The sequence below is a fragment of the Gasterosteus aculeatus genome, chromosome 2, assembly GCF_964276395.1.
Source record: "Gasterosteus aculeatus chromosome 2, fGasAcu3.hap1.1, whole genome shotgun sequence".
NCBI lineage: Eukaryota > Metazoa > Chordata > Actinopteri > Perciformes > Gasterosteidae > Gasterosteus > Gasterosteus aculeatus.
In genome coordinates this window covers 21,283,057-21,305,256 of record NC_135689.1, presented here as the reverse complement: position 1 = coordinate 21,305,256, position 22,200 = coordinate 21,283,057, and the positions used below count along the sequence as shown (strand labels likewise).

Below are 22,200 nucleotides of genomic sequence, written 5' to 3'. Positions count from 1 at the left end.
CAGGCCGAGTTTGTTCTATCCTCCACTCCCTGGCTGAAAACCACGACCTCCTACATGCAGGTGCTTATTTAGACTGTTCCATAGTGACGATGGTCAATGCCTGATGAATCTGTTAGTTCAAGACCTTCTCCAAAGTACTTCTGCAAAGACAAAAGAGCAATACCAGTTGTGGATTGAGCAAACGTTTCTTTAGTGTAGCGGTGGTATCACGTTCGCCTAACATAGGAAAGGTCCCCAGTTTGAAACTGGGCGGAAACACTGTCCATTTGTCCTGCCTTCTCTGCAGCGGTGGATCTTCTTGCAACTGGTCAATAAAAGGACAGCTCTTCCAGGCTGCGCATAAGGCCACTAATGAAGCCAACCGATTGGCATCATCTGAGAGATGTCCTCCTGCATGCATTCGTTTGATTCAGCACTTCTTTGACAATATTGTCACACTTTTGCTAAGTGACAGAAGTGTGACTATCTGGAGTCATGCTTTTAGCAACAGTCTGTTCAGGACCTGTAGTTTCAGTAGTAAAATAGTGTTAATCAGCATGAGTTGTGTTGCATAGGACAGGAGAAGCCAAGGAGAGTGAACAGTTTGTAGTTGCCTTTTGAAAAGAAGCTCCCCGTCAGGGAATCGAACCCTGGTCTTCTGCGTGACAAGCAGAGATACTGTCCACTATACTAACGAGGAGTGCATCTGAAAATTGTCTGGCAGCCTCAACTTCGGTCTTAAGAGGAAGTATGCACTTGAACTGTGTCCATTTGGGCGGATACTCACTCCAGGCCGAGTTTGTTCTATCCTCCACTCCCTGGCTGAAAACCACAACCTCATACATGCAGGTGCTGATTTAGACTATTCCATAGTGATGATGGTCAATGCCTGATGAATCTGTTGGTTCAAGACCTTCTCCAAAGTACTTCTGCAAAGACAAAAGGGCAATACCAGTGGTGGATTGAGCCAAGGTTTCTTTAGTGTAGCGGTGGTATCACGTTCGCCTAACATAGAAAAGGTCCATAGTTTGAAACTGGGCGGAAACACTGTCCATTTGACCTGCTTTCTCTGGAGCGGGGAATCTTCTTGCAACTGGTCAATAAAAAGACAGCTCTTCCAGGCTGCGCATAAGGCCACTGATGAAGCCAACCGATTGGCATCATCTGAGAAATGTCCTCCGGCATGCATTCGTTTGATTCAGCACTTCTTTGACAACATTGTCACACTTTTGCTAAGTGACAGAAGTGTGACAATCTGGACTCATGCTTTTAGCAACAGTCTGTTCAGGACCTGTAGTTTCAGTAGTAAAATAGTGTTAATCAGCATGAGTTGTGTTGCATAGGACAGGAGAAGCCAAGGAGAGTGAAAAGTTTGTAGTTGCCTTTTGAAAAGAAGCTCCCCGTCAGGGAATCGAACCCTGGTCTTCTGCGTGACAAGCAGAGATACTGTCCACTATACTAACGAGGAGTGTATTGGAAAATTGTCTGGCAGCCTCAACTTCGGTCTTAAGAGGAAGTATGCACTTGAACTGCGTCCATTTGGGCGGATACTCACTCCAGGCCGAGTTTGTTCTATCCTCCACTCCCTGGCTGAAAACCACAACCTCATACATGCAGGTGCTTATTTAGACTGTTCCATAGTGACGATGGTCAATGCCTGATGAATCTGTTAGTTCAAGACCTTCTCCAAAGTACTTCTGCAAAGACAAAAGGGCAATACCAGTGGTGGATTGAGCCGAGGTTTCTTTAGTGTAGCGGTGGTATCACGTTCGCCTAACATAGGAAAGGTCCCCAGTGTGAAACTGGGCCTGAAACACTGTCCATTTGTCCTGCTTTCTCTGCAGCGGTGGCTCTTCTTGCAACTGGTCAATAAAAGGACAGCTCTTCCAGGCTGCGCATAAGGCCACTGATGAAGCCAACCGATTGGCATCATCTGAGAGATGTCCTCCTGCATGCATTCGTTTGATTCAGCACTTCTTTGACAACATTGTCACAGTTTCGCTAAGTGATAGAAGTGTGACAATCTGGAGTCTTGCTTTTAGCAACAGTCTGTTCAGGACCTGTAGTTTCAGTAGTAAAATAGTGTTAATCAGCATGAGTTGTGTTGCATAGGACAGGAGAAGCCAAGGAGAGTGAACAGTTTGTAGTTGCCTTTTGAAAAGAAGCTCCCCGTCAGGGAATCGAACCCTGGTCTTCTGCGTGACAAGCAGAGATACTGTCCACTATACTAACGAGGAGTGCATCTGAAAATTGTCTGGCAGCCTCAACTTCGGTCTTAAGAGGAAGTATGCACTTGAACTGTGTCCATTTGGGCGGATACTCACTGCAGGCCGAGTTTGTTCTATCCTCCACTCCCTGGCTGAAAACCACAACCTCATACATGCAGGTGCTGATTTAGACTATTCCATAGTGATGATGGTCAATGCCTGATGAATCTGTTGGTTCAAGACCTTCTCCAAAGTACTTCTGCAAAGACAAAAGGGCAATACCAGTGGTGGATTGAGCCAAGGTTTCTTTAGTGTAGCGGTGGTATCACGTTCGCCTAACATAGAAAAGGTCCATAGTTTGAAACTGGGCGGAAACACTGTCCATTTGACCTGCTTTCTCTGGAGCGGGGAATCTTCTTGCAACTGGTCAATAAAAAGACAGCTCTTCCAGGCTGCGCATAAGGCCACTGATGAAGCCAACCGATTGGCATCATCTGAGAGATGTCCTCCGGCATGCATTCGTTTGATTCAGCACTTCTTTGACAACATTGTCACACTTTTGCTAAGTGACAGAAGTGTGACAATCTGGACTCATGCTTTTAGCAACAGTCTGTTCAGGACCTGTAGTTTCAGTAGTAAAATAGTGTTAATCAGCATGAGTTGTGTTGCATAGGACAGGAGAAGCCAAGGAGAGTGAACAGTTTGTAGTTGCCTTTTGAAAAGAAGCTCCCCGTCAGGGAATCGAACCCTGGTCTTCTGCGTGACAAGCAGAGATACTGTCCACTATACTAACGAGGAGTGCATCTGAAAATTGGCTGGCAGCCTCAACTTCGGTCTTAACAGGAAGTATGCACTTGAACTGTGTCCATTTGGGCGGATACTCACTCCAGGCCGAGTTTGTTCTATCCTCCACTCCCTGGCTGAAAACCACAACCTCATACATGCAGGTGCTGATTTAGACTATTCCATAGTGATGATGGTCAATGCCTGATGAATCTGTTGGTTCAAGACCTTCTCCAAAGTACTTCTGCAAAGACAAAAGGGCAATACCAGTGGTGGATTGAGCCAAGGTTTCTTTAGTGTAGCGGTGGTATCACGTTCGCCTAACATAGAAAAGGTCCATAGTTTGAAACTGGGCGGAAACACTGTCCATTTGACCTGCTTTCTCTGGAGCGGGGAATCTTCTTGCAACTGGTCAATAAAAAGACAGCTCTTCCAGGCTGCGCATAAGGCCACTGATGAAGCCAACCGATTGGCATCATCTGAGAAATGTCCTCCGGCATGCATTCGTTTGATTCAGCACTTCTTTGACAACATTGTCACACTTTTGCTAAGTGACAGAAGTGTGACAATCTGGACTCATGCTTTTAGCAACAGTCTGTTCAGGACCTGTAGTTTCAGTAGTAAAATAGTGTTAATCAGCATGAGTTGTGTTGCATAGGACAGGAGAAGCCAAGGAGAGTGAAAAGTTTGTAGTTGCCTTTTGAAAAGAAGCTCCCCGTCAGGGAATCGAACCCTGGTCTTCTGCGTGACAAGCAGAGATACTGTCCACTATACTAACGAGGAGTGTATTGGAAAATTGTCTGGCAGCCTCAACTTCGGTCTTAAGAGGAAGTATGCACTTGAACTGCGTCCATTTGGGCGGATACTCACTCCAGGCCGAGTTTGTTCTATCCTCCACTCCCTGGCTGAAAACCACAACCTCATACATGCAGGTGCTTATTTAGACTGTTCCATAGTGACGATGGTCAATGCCTGATGAATCTGTTAGTTCAAGACCTTCTCCAAAGTACTTCTGCAAAGACAAAAGGGCAATACCAGTGGTGGATTGAGCCGAGGTTTCTTTAGTGTAGCGGTGGTATCACGTTCGCCTAACATAGGAAAGGTCCCCAGTGTGAAACTGGGCCTGAAACACTGTCCATTTGTCCTGCTTTCTCTGCAGCGGTGGCTCTTCTTGCAACTGGTCAATAAAAGGACAGCTCTTCCAGGCTGCGCATAAGGCCACTGATGAAGCCAACCGATTGGCATCATCTGAGAGATGTCCTCCTGCATGCATTCGTTTGATTCAGCACTTCTTTGACAACATTGTCACAGTTTCGCTAAGTGATAGAAGTGTGACAATCTGGAGTCTTGCTTTTAGCAACAGTCTGTTCAGGACCTGTAGTTTCAGTAGTAAAATAGTGTTAATCAGCATGAGTTGTGTTGCATAGGACAGGAGAAGCCAAGGAGAGTGAACAGTTTGTAGTTGCCTTTTGAAAAGAAGCTCCCCGTCAGGGAATCGAACCCTGGTCTTCTGCGTGACAAGCAGAGATACTGTCCACTATACTAACGAGGAGTGCATCTGAAAATTGTCTGGCAGCCTCAACTTCGGTCTTAAGAGGAAGTATGCACTTGAACTGTGTCCATTTGGGCGGATACTCACTGCAGGCCGAGTTTGTTCTATCCTCCACTCCCTGGCTGAAAACCACAACCTCATACATGCAGGTGCTGATTTAGACTATTCCATAGTGATGATGGTCAATGCCTGATGAATCTGTTGGTTCAAGACCTTCTCCAAAGTACTTCTGCAAAGACAAAAGGGCAATACCAGTGGTGGATTGAGCCAAGGTTTCTTTAGTGTAGCGGTGGTATCACGTTCGCCTAACATAGAAAAGGTCCATAGTTTGAAACTGGGCGGAAACACTGTCCATTTGACCTGCTTTCTCTGGAGCGGGGAATCTTCTTGCAACTGGTCAATAAAAAGACAGCTCTTCCAGGCTGCGCATAAGGCCACTGATGAAGCCAACCGATTGGCATCATCTGAGAGATGTCCTCCGGCATGCATTCGTTTGATTCAGCACTTCTTTGACAACATTGTCACACTTTTGCTAAGTGACAGAAGTGTGACAATCTGGACTCATGCTTTTAGCAACAGTCTGTTCAGGACCTGTAGTTTCAGTAGTAAAATAGTGTTAATCAGCATGAGTTGTGTTGCATAGGACAGGAGAAGCCAAGGAGAGTGAACAGTTTGTAGTTGCCTTTTGAAAAGAAGCTCCCCGTCAGGGAATCGAACCCTGGTCTTCTGCGTGACAAGCAGAGATACTGTCCACTATACTAACGAGGAGTGCATCTGAAAATTGGCTGGCAGCCTCAACTTCGGTCTTAACAGGAAGTATGCACTTGAACTGTGTCCATTTGGGCGGATACTCACTCCAGGCCGAGTTTGTTCTATCCTCCACTCCCTGGCTGAAAACCACAACCTCATACATGCAGGTGCTGATTTAGACTATTCCATAGTGATGATGGTCAATGCCTGATGAATCTGTTGGTTCAAGACCTTCTCCAAAGTACTTCTGCAAAGACAAAAGGGCAATACCAGTGGTGGATTGAGCCAAGGTTTCTTTAGTGTAGCGGTGGTATCACGTTCGCCTAACATAGAAAAGGTCCATAGTTTGAAACTGGGCGGAAACACTGTCCATTTGACCTGCTTTCTCTGGAGCGGGGAATCTTCTTGCAACTGGTCAATAAAAAGACAGCTCTTCCAGGCTGCGCATAAGGCCACTGATGAAGCCAACCGATTGGCATCATCTGAGAAATGTCCTCCGGCATGCATTCGTTTGATTCAGCACTTCTTTGACAACATTGTCACACTTTTGCTAAGTGACAGAAGTGTGACAATCTGGACTCATGCTTTTAGCAACAGTCTGTTCAGGACCTGTAGTTTCAGTAGTAAAATAGTGTTAATCAGCATGAGTTGTGTTGCATAGGACAGGAGAAGCCAAGGAGAGTGAAAAGTTTGTAGTTGCCTTTTGAAAAGAAGCTCCCCGTCAGGGAATCGAACCCTGGTCTTCTGCGTGACAAGCAGAGATACTGTCCACTATACTAACGAGGAGTGTATTGGAAAATTGTCTGGCAGCCTCAACTTCGGTCTTAAGAGGAAGTATGCACTTGAACTGCGTCCATTTGGGCGGATACTCACTCCAGGCCGAGTTTGTTCTATCCTCCACTCCCTGGCTGAAAACCACAACCTCATACATGCAGGTGCTTATTTAGACTGTTCCATAGTGACGATGGTCAATGCCTGATGAATCTGTTAGTTCAAGACCTTCTCCAAAGTACTTCTGCAAAGACAAAAGGGCAATACCAGTGGTGGATTGAGCCGAGGTTTCTTTAGTGTAGCGGTGGTATCACGTTCGCCTAACATAGGAAAGGTCCCCAGTGTGAAACTGGGCCTGAAACACTGTCCATTTGTCCTGCTTTCTCTGCAGCGGTGGCTCTTCTTGCAACTGGTCAATAAAAGGACAGCTCTTCCAGGCTGCGCATAAGGCCACTGATGAAGCCAACCGATTGGCATCATCTGAGAGATGTCCTCCTGCATGCATTCGTTTGATTCAGCACTTCTTTGACAACATTGTCACAGTTTCGCTAAGTGATAGAAGTGTGACAATCTGGAGTCTTGCTTTTAGCAACAGTCTGTTCAGGACCTGTAGTTTCAGTAGTAAAATAGTGTTAATCAGCATGAGTTGTGTTGCATAGGACAGGAGAAGCCAAGGAGAGTGAAAAGTTTGTAGTTGCCTTTTGAAAAGAAGCTCCCCGTCAGGGAATCGAACCCTGGTCTTCTGCGTGACAAGCAGAGATACTGTCCACTATACTAACGAGGAGTGTATTGGAAAATTGTCTGGCAGCCTCAACTTCGGTCTTAAGAGGAAGTATGCACTTGAACTGCGTCCATTTGGGCGGATACTCACTCCAGGCCGAGTTTGTTCTATCCTCCACTCCCTGGCTGAAAACCACAACCTCCTACATGCAGGTGCTGATTTAGACTGTTCCATAGTGATGATGGTCAATGCCTGATGAATCTGTTAGTTCAAGACCTTCTCCAAAGTACTTCTGCAAAGACAAAAGAGCAATACCAGTTGTGGATTGAGCAAACGTTTCTTTAGTGTAGCGGTGGTATCACGTTCGCCTAACATAGGAAAGGTCCCCAGTTTGAAACTGGGCGGAAACACTGTCCATTTGTCCTGCCTTCTCTGCAGCGGTGGATCTTCTTGCAACTGGTCAATAAAAGGACAGCTCTTCCAGGCTGCGCATAAGGCCACTGATGAAGCCAACCGATTGGCATCATCTGAGAGATGTCCTCCTGCATGCATTCGTTGGATTCAGCACTTCTTTGACAACATTGTCACACTTTTGCTAAGTGACAGAAGTGTGACAATCTGGACTCATGCTTTTAGCAACAGTCTGTTCAGGACCTGTAGTTTCAGTAGTAAAATAGTGTTAATCAGCATGAGTTGTGTTGCATAGGACAGGAGAAGCCAAGGAGAGTGAAAAGTTTGTAGTTGCCTTTTGAAAAGAAGCTCCCCGTCAGGGAATCGAACCCTGGTCTTCTGCGTGACAAGCAGAGATACTGTCCACTATACTAACGAGGAGTGTATCTGAAAATTGTCTGGCAGCCTCAACTTCGGTCTTAAGAGGAAGTATGCACTTGAACTGCGTCCATTTGGGCGGATACTCACTCCAGGCCGAGTTTGATCTATCCTCCACTCCCTGGCTGAAAACCACGACCTCATACATGCAGGTGCTGATTTAGACTATTCCACAGTGATGATGGTCAATGCCTGATGAATCTTTTAGTTCAAGACCTTCTCCAAAGTACTTCTGCAAAGACAAAAGGGCAATACCAGTCGTGGATTGAGCCGAGATTTCTTTAGTGTCGCGGTGGTATCACGTTCGCCTAACGTAGGAAAGGTCCATAGTTTGAAACTAGGCGGAAACACTGTCCATTTGTCCTGCCTTCTCTGCAGCGGGTAATCTTCTTGCAACTGGTCAATAAAAAACAGCTCTTCCAGGCTGCGCATAAGGCCACTGATGAAGCCAACCGATTGGCATCATCTGAGAGATGTCCTCCTGCATGCATTCGTTTGATTCAGCACTTCTTTGACAACATTGTCACAGTTTCGCTAAGTGATAGAAGTGTGACAATCTGGAGTCTTGCTTTTAGCAACAGTCTGTTCAGGACCTGTAGTTTCAGTAGTAAAATAGTGTTAATCAGCATGAGTTGTGTTGCATAGGACAGGAGAAGCCAAGGTGAGTGAACAGTTTGTGGTTGCCTTTTGAAAAGACGCTCCCCGTCAGGGAATCGAACCCTGGTCTTCTGCGTGACAAGCAGAGATACTGTCCACTATACTAACGAGGAGTGCATCTGAAAATTGTCTGGCAGCCTCAACTTCGGTCTTAAGAGGAAGTATGGACTTGAACTGTGTCCATTTGGGCGGATACTCACTCCAGGCCGAGTTTGTTCTATCCTCCACTCCCTGGCTGAAAACCACGACCTCATACATGCAGGTGCTTATTTAGACTGTTCCATAGTGACGATGGTCAATGCCTGATGAATCTGTTAGTTCAAGACCTTCTCCAAAGTACTTCTACAAAGACAAAAGGGCAATACCAGTGGTGGATTGAGCCGAGGTTTCTTTAGTGTAGCGGTGGTATCACGTTCGCCTAACATAGGAAAGGTCCCCAGTGTGAAACTGGGCCTGAAACACTGTCCATTTGTCCTGCTTTCTCTGCAGCGGTGGCTCTTCTTGCAACTGGTCAATAAAAAACAGCTCTTCCAGGCTGCGCATAAGGCCACTGATCAAGCCAACCGATTGGCATCATCTAAGAGATGTCCTCCTGCATGCATTCGTTTGATTCAGCACTTCTTTGACAACATTGTCACAGTTTCGCTAAGTGATAGAAGTGTGACAATCTGGAGTCTTGCTTTTAGCAACAGTCTGTTCAGGACCTGTAGTTTCAGTAGTAAAATAGTGATAATCAGCATGAGTTGTGTTGCATAGGACAGGAGAAGCCAAGGTGAGTGAACAGTTTGTGGTTGCCTTTGAAAAGACGCTCCCCGTCAGGGAATCGAACCCTGGTCTTCTGCGTGACAAGCAGAGATACTGTCCATTATACTAACGAGGAGTGCATCTGAAAATTGTCTGGCAGCCTCAACTTCGGTCTTAAGAGGAAGTATGGACTTGAACTGTGTCCATTTGGGCGGATACTCACTCCAGGCCGAGTTTGTTCTATCCTCCACTCCCTGGCTGAAAACCACGACCTCATACATGCAGGTGCTGATTTAGACTGTTCCATAGTGACGATGGTCAATGCCTGATGAATCTGTTAGTTCAAGACCTTCTCCAAAGTACTTCTGCAAAGACAAAAGGGCAATACCAGTGGTGGATTGAGCCAAGGTTTCTTTAGTGTAGCGGTGGTATCACGTTCGCCTAACATAGAAAAGGTCCATAGTTTGAAACTGGGCGGAAACACTGTCCATTTGACCTGCTTTCTCTGCAGCGGGGAATCTTCTTGCAACTGGTCAATAAAAAGACAGCTCTTCCAGGCTGCGCATAAGGCCACTGATGAAGCCAACCGATTGGCATCATCTGAGAAATGTCCTCCGGCATGCATTCGTTTGATTCAGCACTTCTTTGACAACATTGTCACACTTTTGCTAATTGACAGAAGTGTGACAATCTGGACTCATGCTTTTAGCAACAGTCTGTTCAGGACCTGTAGTTTCAGTAGTAAAATAGTGTTAATCAGCATGAGTTGTGTTGCATAGGACAGGAGAAGCCAAGGAGAGTGAAAAGTTTGTAGTTGCCTTTTGAAAAGAAGCTCCCCGTCAGGGAATCGAACCCTGGTCTTCTGCGTGACAAGCAGAGATACTGTCCACTATACTAACGAGGAGTGTATCTGAAAATTGTCTGGCAGCCTCAACTTCGGTCTTAAGAGGAAGTATGCACTTGAACTGCGTCCATTTGGGCGGATACTCACTCCAGGCCGAGTTTGTTCTATCCTCCACTCCCTGGCTGAAAACCACAACCTCCTACATGCAGGTGCTGATTTAGACTGTTCCATAGTGATGATGGTCAATGCCTGATGAATCTGTTAGTTCAAGACCTTCTCCAAAGTACTTCTGCAAAGACAAAAGGGCAATACCAGTGGTGGATTGAGCCGAGGTTTCTTTAGTGTAGCGGTGGTATCACGTTCGCCTAACATAGGAAAGGTCCCCAGTGTGAAACTGGGCCTGAAACACTGTCCATTTGTCCTGCTTTCTCTGCAGCGGTGGCTCTTCTTGCAACTGGTCAATAAAAGGACAGCTCTTCCAGGCTGCGCATAAGGCCACTAATGAAGCCAACCGATTGGCATCATCTGAGAGATGTCCTCCTGCATGCATTCGTTTGATTCAGCACTTCTTTGACAATATTGTCACACTTTTGCTAAGTGACAGAAGTGTGACTATCTGGACTCATGCTTTTAGCAACAGTCTGTTCAGGACCTGTAGTTTCAGTAGTAAAATAGTGTTAATCAGCATGAGTTGTGTTGCATAGGACAGGAGAAGCCAAGGAGAGTGAAAAGTTTGTAGTTGCCTTTTGAAAAGAAGCTCCCCGTCAGGGAATCGAACCCTGGTCTTCTGCGTGACAAGCAGAGATACTGTCCACTATACTAACGAGGAGTGCATCTGAAAATTGTCTGGCAGCCTCAACTTCGGTCTTAAGAGGAAGTATGCACTTGAACTGTGTCCATTTGGGCGGATACTCACTCCAGGCCGAGTTTGTTCTATCCTCCACTCCCTGGCTGAAAACCACAACCTCATACATGCAGGTGCTGATTTAGACTATTCCATAGTGATGATGGTCAATGCCTGATGAATCTGTTGGTTCAAGACCTTCTCCAAAGTACTTCTGCAAAGACAAAAGGGCAATACCAGTGGTGGATTGAGCCAAGGTTTCTTTAGTGTAGCGGTGGTATCACGTTCGCCTAACATAGAAAAGGTCCATAGTTTGAAACTGGGCGGAAACACTGTCCATTTGACCTGCTTTCTCTGCAGCGGGGAATCTTCTTGCAACTGGTCAATAAAAAGACAGCTCTTCCAGGCTGCGCATAAGGCCACTGATGAAGCCAACCGATTGGCATCATCTGAGAAATGTCCTCCGGCATGCATTCGTTTGATTCAGCACTTCTTTGACAACATTGTCACACTTTTGCTAATTGACAGAAGTGTGACAATCTGGACTCATGCTTTTAGCAACAGTCTGTTCAGGACCTGTAGTTTCAGTAGTAAAATAGTGTTAATCAGCATGAGTTGTGTTGCATAGGACAGGAGAAGCCAAGGAGAGTGAAAAGTTTGTAGTTGCCTTTTGAAAAGAAGCTCCCCGTCAGGGAATCGAACCCTGGTCTTCTGCGTGACAAGCAGAGATACTGTCCACTATACTAACGAGGAGTGTATCTGAAAATTGTCTGGCAGCCTCAACTTCGGTCTTAAGAGGAAGTATGCACTTGAACTGCGTCCATTTGGGCGGATACTCACTCCAGGCCGAGTTTGTTCTATCCTCCACTCCCTGGCTGAAAACCACAACCTCCTACATGCAGGTGCTGATTTAGACTGTTCCATAGTGATGATGGTCAATGCCTGATGAATCTGTTAGTTCAAGACCTTCTCCAAAGTACTTCTGCAAAGACAAAAGGGCAATACCAGTGGTGGATTGAGCCAAGGTTTCTTTAGTGTAGCGGTGGTATCACGATCGCCTAACATAGGAAAGGTCCTCAGTTTGAAACTGGGCATAAACACTGTCCATTTGTCCTGCCTTCTCTGCAGCGGTGGCTCTTCTTGCAACTGGTCAATAAAAGGACAGCTCTTCCAGGCTGCGCATTAGGCCACTAATGAAGCCATCCGATTGGCATCATCTGAGAGATGTCCTCCTGCATGCATTCGTTGGATTCAGCACTTCTTTGACAACATTGTCACACTTTTGCTAAGTGACAGAAGTGTGACAATCTGGACTCATGCTTTTAGCAACAGTCTGTTCAGGACCTGTAGTTTCAGTAGTAAAATAGTGTTAATCAGCATGAGTTGTGTTGCATAGGACAGGAGAAGCCAAGGTGAGTGAACAGTTTGTGGTTGCCTTTTGAAAAGACGCTCCCCGTCAGGGAATCGAACCCTGGTCTTCTGCGTGACAAGCAGAGATACTGTCCACTATACTAACGAGGAGTGTATTGGAAAATTGTCTGGCAGCCTCAACTTCGGTCTTAAGAGGAAGTATGCACTTGAACTGCGTCCATTTGGGCGGATACTCACTCCAGGCCGAGTTTGTTCTATCCTCCACTCCCTGGCTGAAAACCACAACCTCCTACATGCAGGTGCTGATTTAGACTGTTCCATAGTGATGATGGTCAATGCCTGATGAATCTGTTAGTTCAAGACCTTCTCCAAAGTACTTCTGCAAAGACAAAAGAGCAATACCAGTTGTGGATTGAGCAAACGTTTCTTTAGTGTAGCGGTGGTATCACGTTCGCCTAACATAGGAAAGGTCCCCAGTGTGAAACTGGGCCTGAAACACTGTCCATTTGTCCTGCTTTCTCTGCAGCGGTGGCTCTTCTTGCAACTGGTCAATAAAAGGACAGCTCTTCCAGGCTGCGCATAAGGCCACTGATGAAGCCAACCGATTGGCATCATCTGAGAGATGTCCTCCTGCATGCATTCGTTTGATTCAGCACTTCTTTGACAACATTGTCACAGTTTCGCTAAGTGATAGAAGTGTGACAATCTGGAGTCTTGCTTTTAGCAACAGTCTGTTCAGGACCTGTAGTTTCAGTAGTAAAATAGTGTTAATCAGCATGAGTTGTGTTGCATAGGACAGGAGAAGCCAAGGTGAGTGAACAGTTTGTGGTTGCCTTTTGAAAAGACGCTCCCCGTCAGGGAATCGAACCCTGGTCTTCTGCGTGACAAGCAGAGATACTGTCCACTATACTAACGAGGAGTGCATCTGAAAATTGTCTGGCAGCCTCAACTTCGGTCTTAACAGGAAGTATGGACTTGAACTGTGTCCATTTGGGCGGATACTCACTCCAGGCCGAGTTTGTTCTATCCTCCACTCCCTGGCTGAAAACCACGACCTCATACATGCAGGTGCTTATTTAGACTGTTCCATAGTGACGATGGTCAATGCCTGATGAATCTGTTAGTTCAAGACCTTCTCCAAAGTACTTCTGCAAAGACAAAAGGGCAATACCAGTGGTGGATTGAGCCGAGGTTTCTTTAGTGTAGCGGTGGTATCACGTTCGCCTAACATAGGAAAGGTCCCCAGTGTGAAACTGGGCCTGAAACACTGTCCATTTGTCCTGCTTTCTCTGCAGCGGTGGCTCTTCTTGCAACTGGTCAATAAAAGGACAGCTCTTCCAGGCTGCGCATAAGGCCACTAATGAAGCCAACCGATTGGCATCATCTGAGAGATGTCCTCCTGCATGCATTCGTTTGATTCAGCACTTCTTTGACAATATTGTCACACTTTTGCTAAGTGACAGAAGTGTGACTATCTGGACTCATGCTTTTAGCAACAGTCTGTTCAGGACCTGTAGTTTCAGTAGTAAAATAGTGTTAATCAGCATGAGTTGTGTTGCATAGGACAGGAGAAGCCAAGGAGAGTGAAAAGTTTGTAGTTGCCTTTTGAAAAGAAGCTCCCCGTCAGGGAATCGAACCCTGGTCTTCTGCGTGACAAGCAGAGATACTGTCCACTATACTAACGAGGAGTGCATCTGAAAATTGTCTGGCAGCCTCAACTTCGGTCTTAAGAGGAAGTATGCACTTGAACTGTGTCCATTTGGGCGGATACTCACTCCAGGCCGAGTTTGTTCTATCCTCCACTCCCTGGCTGAAAACCACGACCTCCTACATGCAGGTGCTGATTTAGACTGTTCCATAGTGATGATGGTCAATGCCTGATGAATTTGTTAGTTCAAGACCTTCTCCAAAGTACTTCTGCAAAGACAAAAGAGCAATACCAGTTGTGGATTGAGCAAACGTTTCTTTAGTGTAGCGGTGGTATCACGTTCGCCTAACATAGGAAAGGTCCCCAGTTTGAAACTGGGCGGAAACACTGTCCATTTGTCCTGCCTTCTCTGCAGCGGTGGATCTTCTTGCAACTGGTCAATAAAAGGACAGCTCTTCCAGGCTGCGCATTAGGCCACTAATGAAGCCATCCGATTGGCATCATCTGAGAGATGTCCTCCTGCATGCATTCGTTGGATTCAGCACTTCTTTGACAACATTGTCACACTTTTGCTAAGTGACAGAAGTGTGACAATCTGGACTCATGCTTTTAGCAACAGTCTGTTCAGGACCTGTAGTTTCAGTAGTAAAATAGCGTTAATCAGCATGAGTTGTGTTGCATAGGACAGGAGAAGCCAAGGAGAATGAAAAGTTTGTAGTTGCCATTTGAAAAGAAGCTCCCCGTCAGGGAATCGAACCCTGGTCTTCTGCGTGACAAGCAGAGATACTGTCCACTATACTAACGAGGAGTGTATCTGAAAATTGTCTGGCATCCTCAACTTCGGTCTTAAGAGGAAGTATGCACTTGAACTGCATCCATTTGGGCGGATACTCACTCCAGGCCGAGTTTGATCTATCCTCCACTCCCTGGCTGAAAACCACGACCTCATACATGCAGGTGCTGATTTAGACTATTCCACAGTGATGATGGTCAATGCCTGATGAATCTTTTAGTTCAAGACCTTCTCCAAAGTACTTCTGCAAAGACAAAAGGGCAATACCAGTGGTGGATTGAGCCGAGATTTCTTTAGTGTCGCGGTGGTATCACGTTCGCCTAACGTAGGAAAGGTCCATAGTTTGAAACTAGGCGGAAACACTGTCCATTTGTCCTGCCTTCTCTGCAGCGGGTAATCTTCTTGCAACTGGTCAATAAAAAACAGGTCTTCCAGGCTGCGCATAAGGCCACTGATGAAGCCAACCGATTGGCATCATCTGAGAGATGTCCTCCTGCATGCATTCGTTTGATTCAGCACTTCTTTGACAACATTGTCACAGTTTCGCTAAGTGATAGAAGTGTGACAATCTGGAGTCTTGCTTTTAGCAACAGTCTGTTCAGGACCTGTAGTTTCAGTAGTAAAATAGTGTTAATGAGCATGAGTTGTGTTGCATAGGACAGGAGAAGCCAAGGTGAGTGAACAGTTTGTGGTTGCCTTTTGAAAAGACGCTCCCCGTCAGGGAATCGAACCCTGGTCTTCTGCGTGACAAGCAGAGATACTGTCCACTATACTAACGAGGAGTGCATCTGAAAATTGTCTGGCAGCCTCAACTTCGGTCTTAACAGGAAGTATGGACTTGAACTGTGTCCATTTGGGCGGATACTCACTCCAGGCCGAGTTTGTTCTATCCTCCACTCCCTGGCTGAAAACCACGACCTCATACATGCAGGTGCTTATTTAGACTGTTCCATAGTGACGATGGTCAATGCCTGATGAATCTGTTAGTTCAAGACCTTCTCCAAAGTACTTCTGCAAAGACAAAAGGGCAATACCAGTGGTGGATTGAGCCGAGGTTTCTTTAGTGTAGCGGTGGTATCACGTTCGCCTAACATAGGAAAGGTCCCCAGTGTGAAACTGGGCCTGAAACACTGTCCATTTGTCCTGCTTTCTCTGCAGCGGTGGCTCTTCTTGCAACTGGTCAATAAAAGGACAGCTCTTCCAGGCTGCGCATAAGGCCACTAATGAAGCCAACCGATTGGCATCATCTGAGAGATGTCCTCCTGCATGCATTCGTTTGATTCAGCACTTCTTTGACAATATTGTCACACTTTTGCTAAGTGACAGAAGTGTGACTATCTGGACTCATGCTTTTAGCAACAGTCTGTTCAGGACCTGTAGTTTCAGTAGTAAAATAGTGTTAATCAGCATGAGTTGTGTTGCATAGGACAGGAGAAGCCAAGGAGAGTGAAAAGTTTGTAGTTGCCTTTTGAAAAGAAGCTCCCCGTCAGGGAATCGAACCCTGGTCTTCTGCGTGACAAGGAGAGATACTGTCCACTATACTAACGAGGAGTGCATCTGAAAATTGTCTGGCAGCCTCAACTTCGGTCTTAAGAGGAAGTATGCACTTGAACTGTGTCCATTTGGGCGGATACTCACTCCAGGCCGAGTTTGTTCTATCCTCCACTCCCTGGCTGAAAACCACAACCTCATACATGCAGGTGCTGATTTAGACTATTCCATAGTGATGATGGTCAATGCCTGATGAATCTGTTGGTTCAAGACCTTCTCCAAAGTACTTCTGCAAAGACAAAAGGGCAATACCAGTGGTGGATTGAGCCAAGGTTTTTTTAGTGTAGCGGTGGTATCACGTTCGCCTAACATAGAAAAGGTCCATAGTTTGAAACTGGGCGGAAACACTGTCCATTTGACCTGCTTTCTCTGGAGCGGGGAATCTTCTTGCAACTGGTCAATAAAAAGACAGCTCTTCCAGGCTGCGCATAAGGCCACTGATGAAGCCAACCGATTGGCATCATCTGAGAAATGTCCTCCGGCATGCATTCGTTTGATTCAGCACTTCTTTGACAATATTGTCACACTTTTGCTAAGTGACAGAAGTGTGACTATCTGGACTCATGCTTTTAGCAACAGTCTGTTCAGGACCTGTAGTTTCAGTAGTAAAATAGTGTTAATCAGCATGAGTTGTGTTGCATAGGACAGGAGAAGCCAAGGAGAGTGAAAAGTTTGTAGTTGCCTTTTGAAAAGAAGCTCCCCGTCAGGGAATCGAACCCTGGTCTTCTGCGTGACAAGCAGAGATACTGTCCACTATACTAACGAGGAGTGTATTGGAAAATTGTCTGGCAGCCTCAACTTCGGTCTTAAGAGGAAGTATGCACTTGAACTGCGTCCATTTGGGCGGATACTCACTCCAGGCCGAGTTTGTTCTATCCTCCACTCCCTGGCTGAAAACCACAACCTCCTACATGCAGGTGCTGATTTAGACTGTTCCATAGTGATGATGGTCAATGCCTGATGAATTTGTTAGTTCAAGACCTTCTCCAAAGTACTTCTGCAAAGACAAAAGAGCAATACCAGTTGTGGATTGAGCAAACGTTTCTTTAGTGTAGCGGTGGTATCACGTTCGCCTAACATAGGAAAGGTCCCCAGTTTGAAACTGGGCGGAAACACTGTCCATTTGTCCTGCCTTCTCTGCAGCGGTGGATCTTCTTGCAACTGGTCAATAAAAGGACAGCTCTTCCAGGCTGCGCATAAGGCCACTAATGAAGCCAACCGATTGGCATCATCTGAGAGATGTCCTCCTGCATGCATTCGTTTGATTCAGCACTTCTTTGACAATATTGTCACACTTTTGCTAAGTGACAGAAGTGTGACTATCTGGACTCATGCTTTTAGCAACAGTCTGTTCAGGACCTCTAGTTTCAGTAGTAAAATAGTGTTAATCAGCATGAGTTGTGTTGCATAGGACAGGAGAAGCCAAGGAGAGTGAAAAGTTTGTAGTTGCCTTTTGAAAAGAAGCTCCCCGTCAGGGAATCGAACCCTGGTCTTCTGCGTGATAAGGAGAGATACTGTCCACTATACTAACGAGGAGTGCATCTGAAAATTGTCTGGCAGCCTCAACTTCGGTCTTAAGAGGAAGTATGCACTTGAACTGTGTCCATTTGGGCGGATACTCACTCCAGGCCGAGTTTGTTCTATCCTCCACTCCCTGGCTGAAAACCACAACCTCATACATGCAGGTGCTGATTTAGACTATTCCATAGTGATGATGGTCAATGCCTGATGAATCTGTTGGTTCAAGACCTTCTCCAAAGTACTTCTGCAAAGACAAAAGGGCAATACCAGTGGTGGATTGAGCCAAGGTTTCTTTAGTGTAGCGGTGGTATCACGTTCGCCTAACATAGAAAAGGTCCATAGTTTGAAACTGGGCGGAAACACTGTCCATTTGACCTGCTTTCTCTGCAGCGGGGAATCTTCTTGCAACTGGTCAATAAAAAGACAGCTCTTCCAGGCTGCGCATAAGGCCACTGATGAAGCCAACCGATTGGCATCATCTGAGAAATGTCCTCCGGCATGCATTCGTTTGATTCAGCACTTCTTTGACAACATTGTCACACTTTTGCTAAGTGACAGAAGTGTGACAATCTGGACTAATGCTTTTAGCAACAGTCTGTTCAGGACCTGTAGTTTCAGTAGTAAAATAGTGTTAATCAGCATGAGTTGTGTTGCATAGGACAGGAGAAGCCAAGGTGAGTGAACAGTTTGTGGTTGCCTTTTGAAAAGACGCTCCCCGTCAGGGAATCGAACCCTGGTCTTCTGCGTGACAAGCAGAGATACTGTCCACTATACTAACGAGGAGTGCATCTGAAAATTGTCTGGCAGCCTCAACTTCGGTCTTAAGAGGAAGTATGGACTTGAACTGTGTCCATTTGGGCGGATACTCACTCCAGGCCGAGTTTGTTCTATCCTCCACTCCCTGGCTGAAAACCACGACCTCATACATGCAGGTGCTTATTTAGACTGTTCCATAGTGACGATGGTCAATGCCTGATGAATCTGTTAGTTCAAGACCTTCTCCAAAGTACTTCTGCAAAGACAAAAGGGCAATACCAGTGGTGGATTGAGCCGAGGTTTCTTTAGTGTAGCGGTGGTATCACGTTCGCCTAACATAGGAAAGGTCCCCAGTGTGAAACTGGGCCTGAAACACTGTCCATTTGCCCTGCTTTCTCTGCAGCGGTGGCTCTTCTTGCAACTGGTCAATAAAAGGACAGCTCTTCCAGGCTGCGCATAAGGCCACTAATGAAGCCAACCGATTGGCATCATCTGAGAGATGTCCTCCTGCATGCATTCGTTTGATTCAGCACTTCTTTGACAATATTGTCACACTTTTGCTAAGTGACAGAAGTGTGACTATCTGGACTCATGCTTTTAGCAACAGTCTGTTCAGGACCTGTAGTTTCAGTAGTAAAATAGTGTTAATCAGCATGAGTTGTGTTGCATAGGACAGGAGAAGCCAAGGAGAGTGAAAAGTTTGTAGTTGCCTTTTGAAAAGAAGCTCCCCGTCAGGGAATCGAACCCTGGTCTTCTGCGTGACAAGCAGAGATACTGTCCACTATACTAACGAGGAGTGCATCTGAAAATTGTCTGGCAGCCTCAACTTCGGTCTTAAGAGGAAGTATGCACTTGAACTGTGTCCATTTGGGCGGATACTCACTCCAGGCCGAGTTTGTTCTATCCTCCACTCCCTGGCTGAAAACCACAACCTCATACATGCAGGTGCTGATTTAGACTATTCCATAGTGATGATGGTCAATGCCTGATGAATCTGTTGGTTCAAGACCTTCTCCAAAGTACTTCTGCAAAGACAAAAGGGCAATACCAGTGGTGGATTGAGCCAAGGTTTCTTTAGTGTAGCGGTGGTATCACGTTCGCCTAACATAGAAAAGGTCCATAGTTTGAAACTGGGCGGAAACACTGTCCATTTGACCTGCTTTCTCTGCAGCGGGGAATCTTCTTGCAACTGGTCAATAAAAAGACAGCTCTTTCAGGCTGCGCATAAGGCCACTGATGAAGCCAACCGATTGGCATCATCTGAGAAATGTCCTCCGGCATGCATTCGTTTGATTCAGCACTTCTTTGACAACATTGTCACACTTTTGCTAAGTGACAGAAGTGTGACAATCTGGACTCATGCTTTTAGCAACAGTCTGTTCAGGACCTGTAGTTTCAGTAGTAAAATAGTGTTAATCAGCATGAGTTGTGTTGCATAGGACAGGAGAAGCCAAGGAGAGTGAAAAGTTTGTAGTTGCCTTTTGAAAAGAAGCTCCCCGTCAGGGAATCGAACCCTGGTCTTCTGCGTGACAAGCAGAGATACTGTCCACTATACTAACGAGGAGTGCATATGAAAATTGTCTGGCAGCCTCAACTTCGGTCTTAAGAGGAAGTATGCACTTGAACTGCGTCCATTTGGGCGGATACTCACTCCAGGCCGAGTTTGTTCTATCCTCCACTCCCTGGCTGAAAACCACAACCTCCTACATGCAGGTGCTGATTTAGACTGTTCCATAGTGATGATGGTCAATGCCTGATGAATCTGTTAGTTCAAGACCTTCTCCAAAGTACTTCTGCAAAGACAAAAGGGCAATACCAGTGGTGGATTGAGCCAAGGTTTCTTTAGTGTAGCGGTGGTATCACGTTCGCCTAACATAGGAAAGGTCCCCAGTGTGAAACTGGGCCTGAAACACTGTCCATTTGTCCTGCTTTCTCTGCAGCGGTGGCTCTTCTTGCAACTGGTCAATAAAAGGACAGCTCTTCCAGGCTGCGCATAAGGCCACTAATGAAGCCAACCGATTGGCATCATCTGAGAGATGTCCTCCTGCATGCATTCGTTTGATTCAGCACTTCTTTGACAATATTGTCACACTTTTGCTAAGTGACAGAAGTGTGACTATCTGGACTCATGCTTTTAGCAACAGTCTGTTCAGGACCTGTAGTTTCAGTAGTAAAATAGTGTTAATCAGCATGAGTTGTGTTGCATAGGACAGGAGAAGCCAAGGAGAGTGAAAAGTTTGTAGTTGCCTTTTGAAAAGAAGCTCCCCGTCAGGGAATCGAACCCTGGTCTTCTGCGTGACAAGGAGAGATACTGTCCACTATACTAACGAGGAGTGCATCTGAAAATTGTCTGGCAGCCTCAACTTCGGTCTTAAGAGGAAGTATGCACTTGAACTGTGTCCATTTGGGCGGATACTCACTCCAGGCCGAGTTTGTTCTATCCTCCACTCCCTGGCTGAAAACCACAACCTCATACATGCAGGTGCTGATTTAGACTATTCCATAGTGATGATGGTCAATGCCTGATGAATCTGTTGGTTCAAGACCTTCTCCAAAGTACTTCTGCAAAGACAAAAGGGCAATACCAGTGGTGGATTGAGCCAAGGTTTTTTTAGTGTAGCGGTGGTATCACGTTCGCCTAACATAGAAAAGGTCCATAGTTTGAAACTGGGCGGAAACACTGTCCATTTGACCTGCTTTCTCTGGAGCGGGGAATCTTCTTGCAACTGGTCAATAAAAAGACAGCTCTTCCAGGCTGCGCATAAGGCCACTGATGAAGCCAACCGATTGGCATCATCTGAGAAATGTCCTCCGGCATGCATTCGTTTGATTCAGCACTTCTTTGACAATATTGTCACACTTTTGCTAAGTGACAGAAGTGTGACTATCTGGACTCATGCTTTTAGCAACAGTCTGTTCAGGACCTGTAGTTTCAGTAGTAAAATAGTGTTAATCAGCATGAGTTGTGTTGCATAGGACAGGAGAAGCCAAGGAGAGTGAAAAGTTTGTAGTTGCCTTTTGAAAAGAAGCTCCCCGTCAGGGAATCGAACCCTGGTCTTCTGCGTGACAAGCAGAGATACTGTCCACTATACTAACGAGGAGTGTATTGGAAAATTGTCTGGCAGCCTCAACTTCGGTCTTAAGAGGAAGTATGGACTTGAACTGTGTCCATTTGGGCGGATACTCACTCCAGGCCGAGTTTGTTCTATCCTCCACTCCCTGGCTGAAAACCACGACCTCATACATGCAGGTGCTTATTTAGACTGTTCCATAGTGATGATGGTCAATGCCTGATGAATTTGTTAGTTCAAGACCTTCTCCAAAGTACTTCTGCAAAGACAAAAGAGCAATACCAGTTGTGGATTGAGCAAACGTTTCTTTAGTGTAGCGGTGGTATCACGTTCGCCTAACATAGGAAAGGTCCCCAGTTTGAAACTGGGCGGAAACACTGTCCATTTGTCCTGCCTTCTCTGCAGCGGTGGATCTTCTTGCAACTGGTCAATAAAAGGACAGCTCTTCCAGGCTGCGCATAAGGCCACTAATGAAGCCAACCGATTGGCATCATCTGAGAGATGTCCTCCTGCATGCATTCGTTTGATTCAGCACTTCTTTGACAATATTGTCACACTTTTGCTAAGTGACAGAAGTGTGACTATCTGGACTCATGCTTTTAGCAACAGTCTGTTCAGGACCTGTAGTTTCAGTAGTAAAATAGTGTTAATCAGCATGAGTTGTGTTGCATAGGACAGGAGAAGCCAAGGAGAGTGAAAAGTTTGTAGTTGCCTTTTGAAAAGAAGCTCCCCGTCAGGGAATCGAACCCTGGTCTTCTGCGTGATAAGGAGAGATACTGTCCACTATACTAACGAGGAGTGCATCTGAA

General features: G+C 46.0%; 24 non-coding genes across 24 annotated transcripts; all 24 read right to left on the bottom strand.

Annotated features, from left to right (window-relative positions):
* Window positions 1–607: 607 nt before the first annotated feature.
* Window positions 608–679, bottom strand: trnad-guc (transfer RNA aspartic acid (anticodon GUC)). Its single transcript has one exon. It is a non-coding gene; the product is annotated as a tRNA-Asp (tRNA).
* Window positions 680–1,375: 696 nt separating this feature from the next.
* trnad-guc (transfer RNA aspartic acid (anticodon GUC)) lies at window positions 1,376–1,447 on the bottom strand. The gene has a single exon. It is a non-coding gene; the product is annotated as a tRNA-Asp (tRNA).
* Window positions 1,448–2,144: 697 nt separating this feature from the next.
* trnad-guc (transfer RNA aspartic acid (anticodon GUC)) lies at window positions 2,145–2,216 on the bottom strand. The gene has a single exon. It is a non-coding gene; the product is annotated as a tRNA-Asp (tRNA).
* A 696-nt stretch (window positions 2,217–2,912) lies between these two features.
* trnad-guc (transfer RNA aspartic acid (anticodon GUC)) lies at window positions 2,913–2,984 on the bottom strand. Its single transcript has one exon. It is a non-coding gene; the product is annotated as a tRNA-Asp (tRNA).
* A 696-nt stretch (window positions 2,985–3,680) lies between these two features.
* trnad-guc (transfer RNA aspartic acid (anticodon GUC)) lies at window positions 3,681–3,752 on the bottom strand. The gene has a single exon. It is a non-coding gene; the product is annotated as a tRNA-Asp (tRNA).
* Window positions 3,753–4,449: 697 nt separating this feature from the next.
* trnad-guc (transfer RNA aspartic acid (anticodon GUC)) lies at window positions 4,450–4,521 on the bottom strand. The gene has a single exon. It is a non-coding gene; the product is annotated as a tRNA-Asp (tRNA).
* Window positions 4,522–5,217: 696 nt separating this feature from the next.
* Window positions 5,218–5,289, bottom strand: trnad-guc (transfer RNA aspartic acid (anticodon GUC)). Its single transcript has one exon. It is a non-coding gene; the product is annotated as a tRNA-Asp (tRNA).
* A 696-nt stretch (window positions 5,290–5,985) lies between these two features.
* Window positions 5,986–6,057, bottom strand: trnad-guc (transfer RNA aspartic acid (anticodon GUC)). The gene has a single exon. It is a non-coding gene; the product is annotated as a tRNA-Asp (tRNA).
* Window positions 6,058–6,754: 697 nt separating this feature from the next.
* Window positions 6,755–6,826, bottom strand: trnad-guc (transfer RNA aspartic acid (anticodon GUC)). Its single transcript has one exon. It is a non-coding gene; the product is annotated as a tRNA-Asp (tRNA).
* Window positions 6,827–7,522: 696 nt separating this feature from the next.
* trnad-guc (transfer RNA aspartic acid (anticodon GUC)) lies at window positions 7,523–7,594 on the bottom strand. Its single transcript has one exon. It is a non-coding gene; the product is annotated as a tRNA-Asp (tRNA).
* Window positions 7,595–8,289: 695 nt separating this feature from the next.
* On the bottom strand, window positions 8,290–8,361 carry trnad-guc (transfer RNA aspartic acid (anticodon GUC)). The gene has a single exon. It is a non-coding gene; the product is annotated as a tRNA-Asp (tRNA).
* Window positions 8,362–9,824: 1,463 nt separating this feature from the next.
* trnad-guc (transfer RNA aspartic acid (anticodon GUC)) lies at window positions 9,825–9,896 on the bottom strand. The gene has a single exon. It is a non-coding gene; the product is annotated as a tRNA-Asp (tRNA).
* A 697-nt stretch (window positions 9,897–10,593) lies between these two features.
* Window positions 10,594–10,665, bottom strand: trnad-guc (transfer RNA aspartic acid (anticodon GUC)). Its single transcript has one exon. It is a non-coding gene; the product is annotated as a tRNA-Asp (tRNA).
* Window positions 10,666–11,361: 696 nt separating this feature from the next.
* trnad-guc (transfer RNA aspartic acid (anticodon GUC)) lies at window positions 11,362–11,433 on the bottom strand. The gene has a single exon. It is a non-coding gene; the product is annotated as a tRNA-Asp (tRNA).
* Window positions 11,434–12,129: 696 nt separating this feature from the next.
* Window positions 12,130–12,201, bottom strand: trnad-guc (transfer RNA aspartic acid (anticodon GUC)). Its single transcript has one exon. It is a non-coding gene; the product is annotated as a tRNA-Asp (tRNA).
* Window positions 12,202–12,898: 697 nt separating this feature from the next.
* Window positions 12,899–12,970, bottom strand: trnad-guc (transfer RNA aspartic acid (anticodon GUC)). The gene has a single exon. It is a non-coding gene; the product is annotated as a tRNA-Asp (tRNA).
* A 697-nt stretch (window positions 12,971–13,667) lies between these two features.
* On the bottom strand, window positions 13,668–13,739 carry trnad-guc (transfer RNA aspartic acid (anticodon GUC)). The gene has a single exon. It is a non-coding gene; the product is annotated as a tRNA-Asp (tRNA).
* A 696-nt stretch (window positions 13,740–14,435) lies between these two features.
* On the bottom strand, window positions 14,436–14,507 carry trnad-guc (transfer RNA aspartic acid (anticodon GUC)). Its single transcript has one exon. It is a non-coding gene; the product is annotated as a tRNA-Asp (tRNA).
* A 695-nt stretch (window positions 14,508–15,202) lies between these two features.
* Window positions 15,203–15,274, bottom strand: trnad-guc (transfer RNA aspartic acid (anticodon GUC)). The gene has a single exon. It is a non-coding gene; the product is annotated as a tRNA-Asp (tRNA).
* A 1,465-nt stretch (window positions 15,275–16,739) lies between these two features.
* On the bottom strand, window positions 16,740–16,811 carry trnad-guc (transfer RNA aspartic acid (anticodon GUC)). The gene has a single exon. It is a non-coding gene; the product is annotated as a tRNA-Asp (tRNA).
* A 1,464-nt stretch (window positions 16,812–18,275) lies between these two features.
* Window positions 18,276–18,347, bottom strand: trnad-guc (transfer RNA aspartic acid (anticodon GUC)). The gene has a single exon. It is a non-coding gene; the product is annotated as a tRNA-Asp (tRNA).
* A 697-nt stretch (window positions 18,348–19,044) lies between these two features.
* On the bottom strand, window positions 19,045–19,116 carry trnad-guc (transfer RNA aspartic acid (anticodon GUC)). Its single transcript has one exon. It is a non-coding gene; the product is annotated as a tRNA-Asp (tRNA).
* A 696-nt stretch (window positions 19,117–19,812) lies between these two features.
* trnad-guc (transfer RNA aspartic acid (anticodon GUC)) lies at window positions 19,813–19,884 on the bottom strand. Its single transcript has one exon. It is a non-coding gene; the product is annotated as a tRNA-Asp (tRNA).
* Window positions 19,885–21,349: 1,465 nt separating this feature from the next.
* Window positions 21,350–21,421, bottom strand: trnad-guc (transfer RNA aspartic acid (anticodon GUC)). The gene has a single exon. It is a non-coding gene; the product is annotated as a tRNA-Asp (tRNA).
* Between the last annotated feature and the right edge of the window lie 779 nt (window positions 21,422–22,200).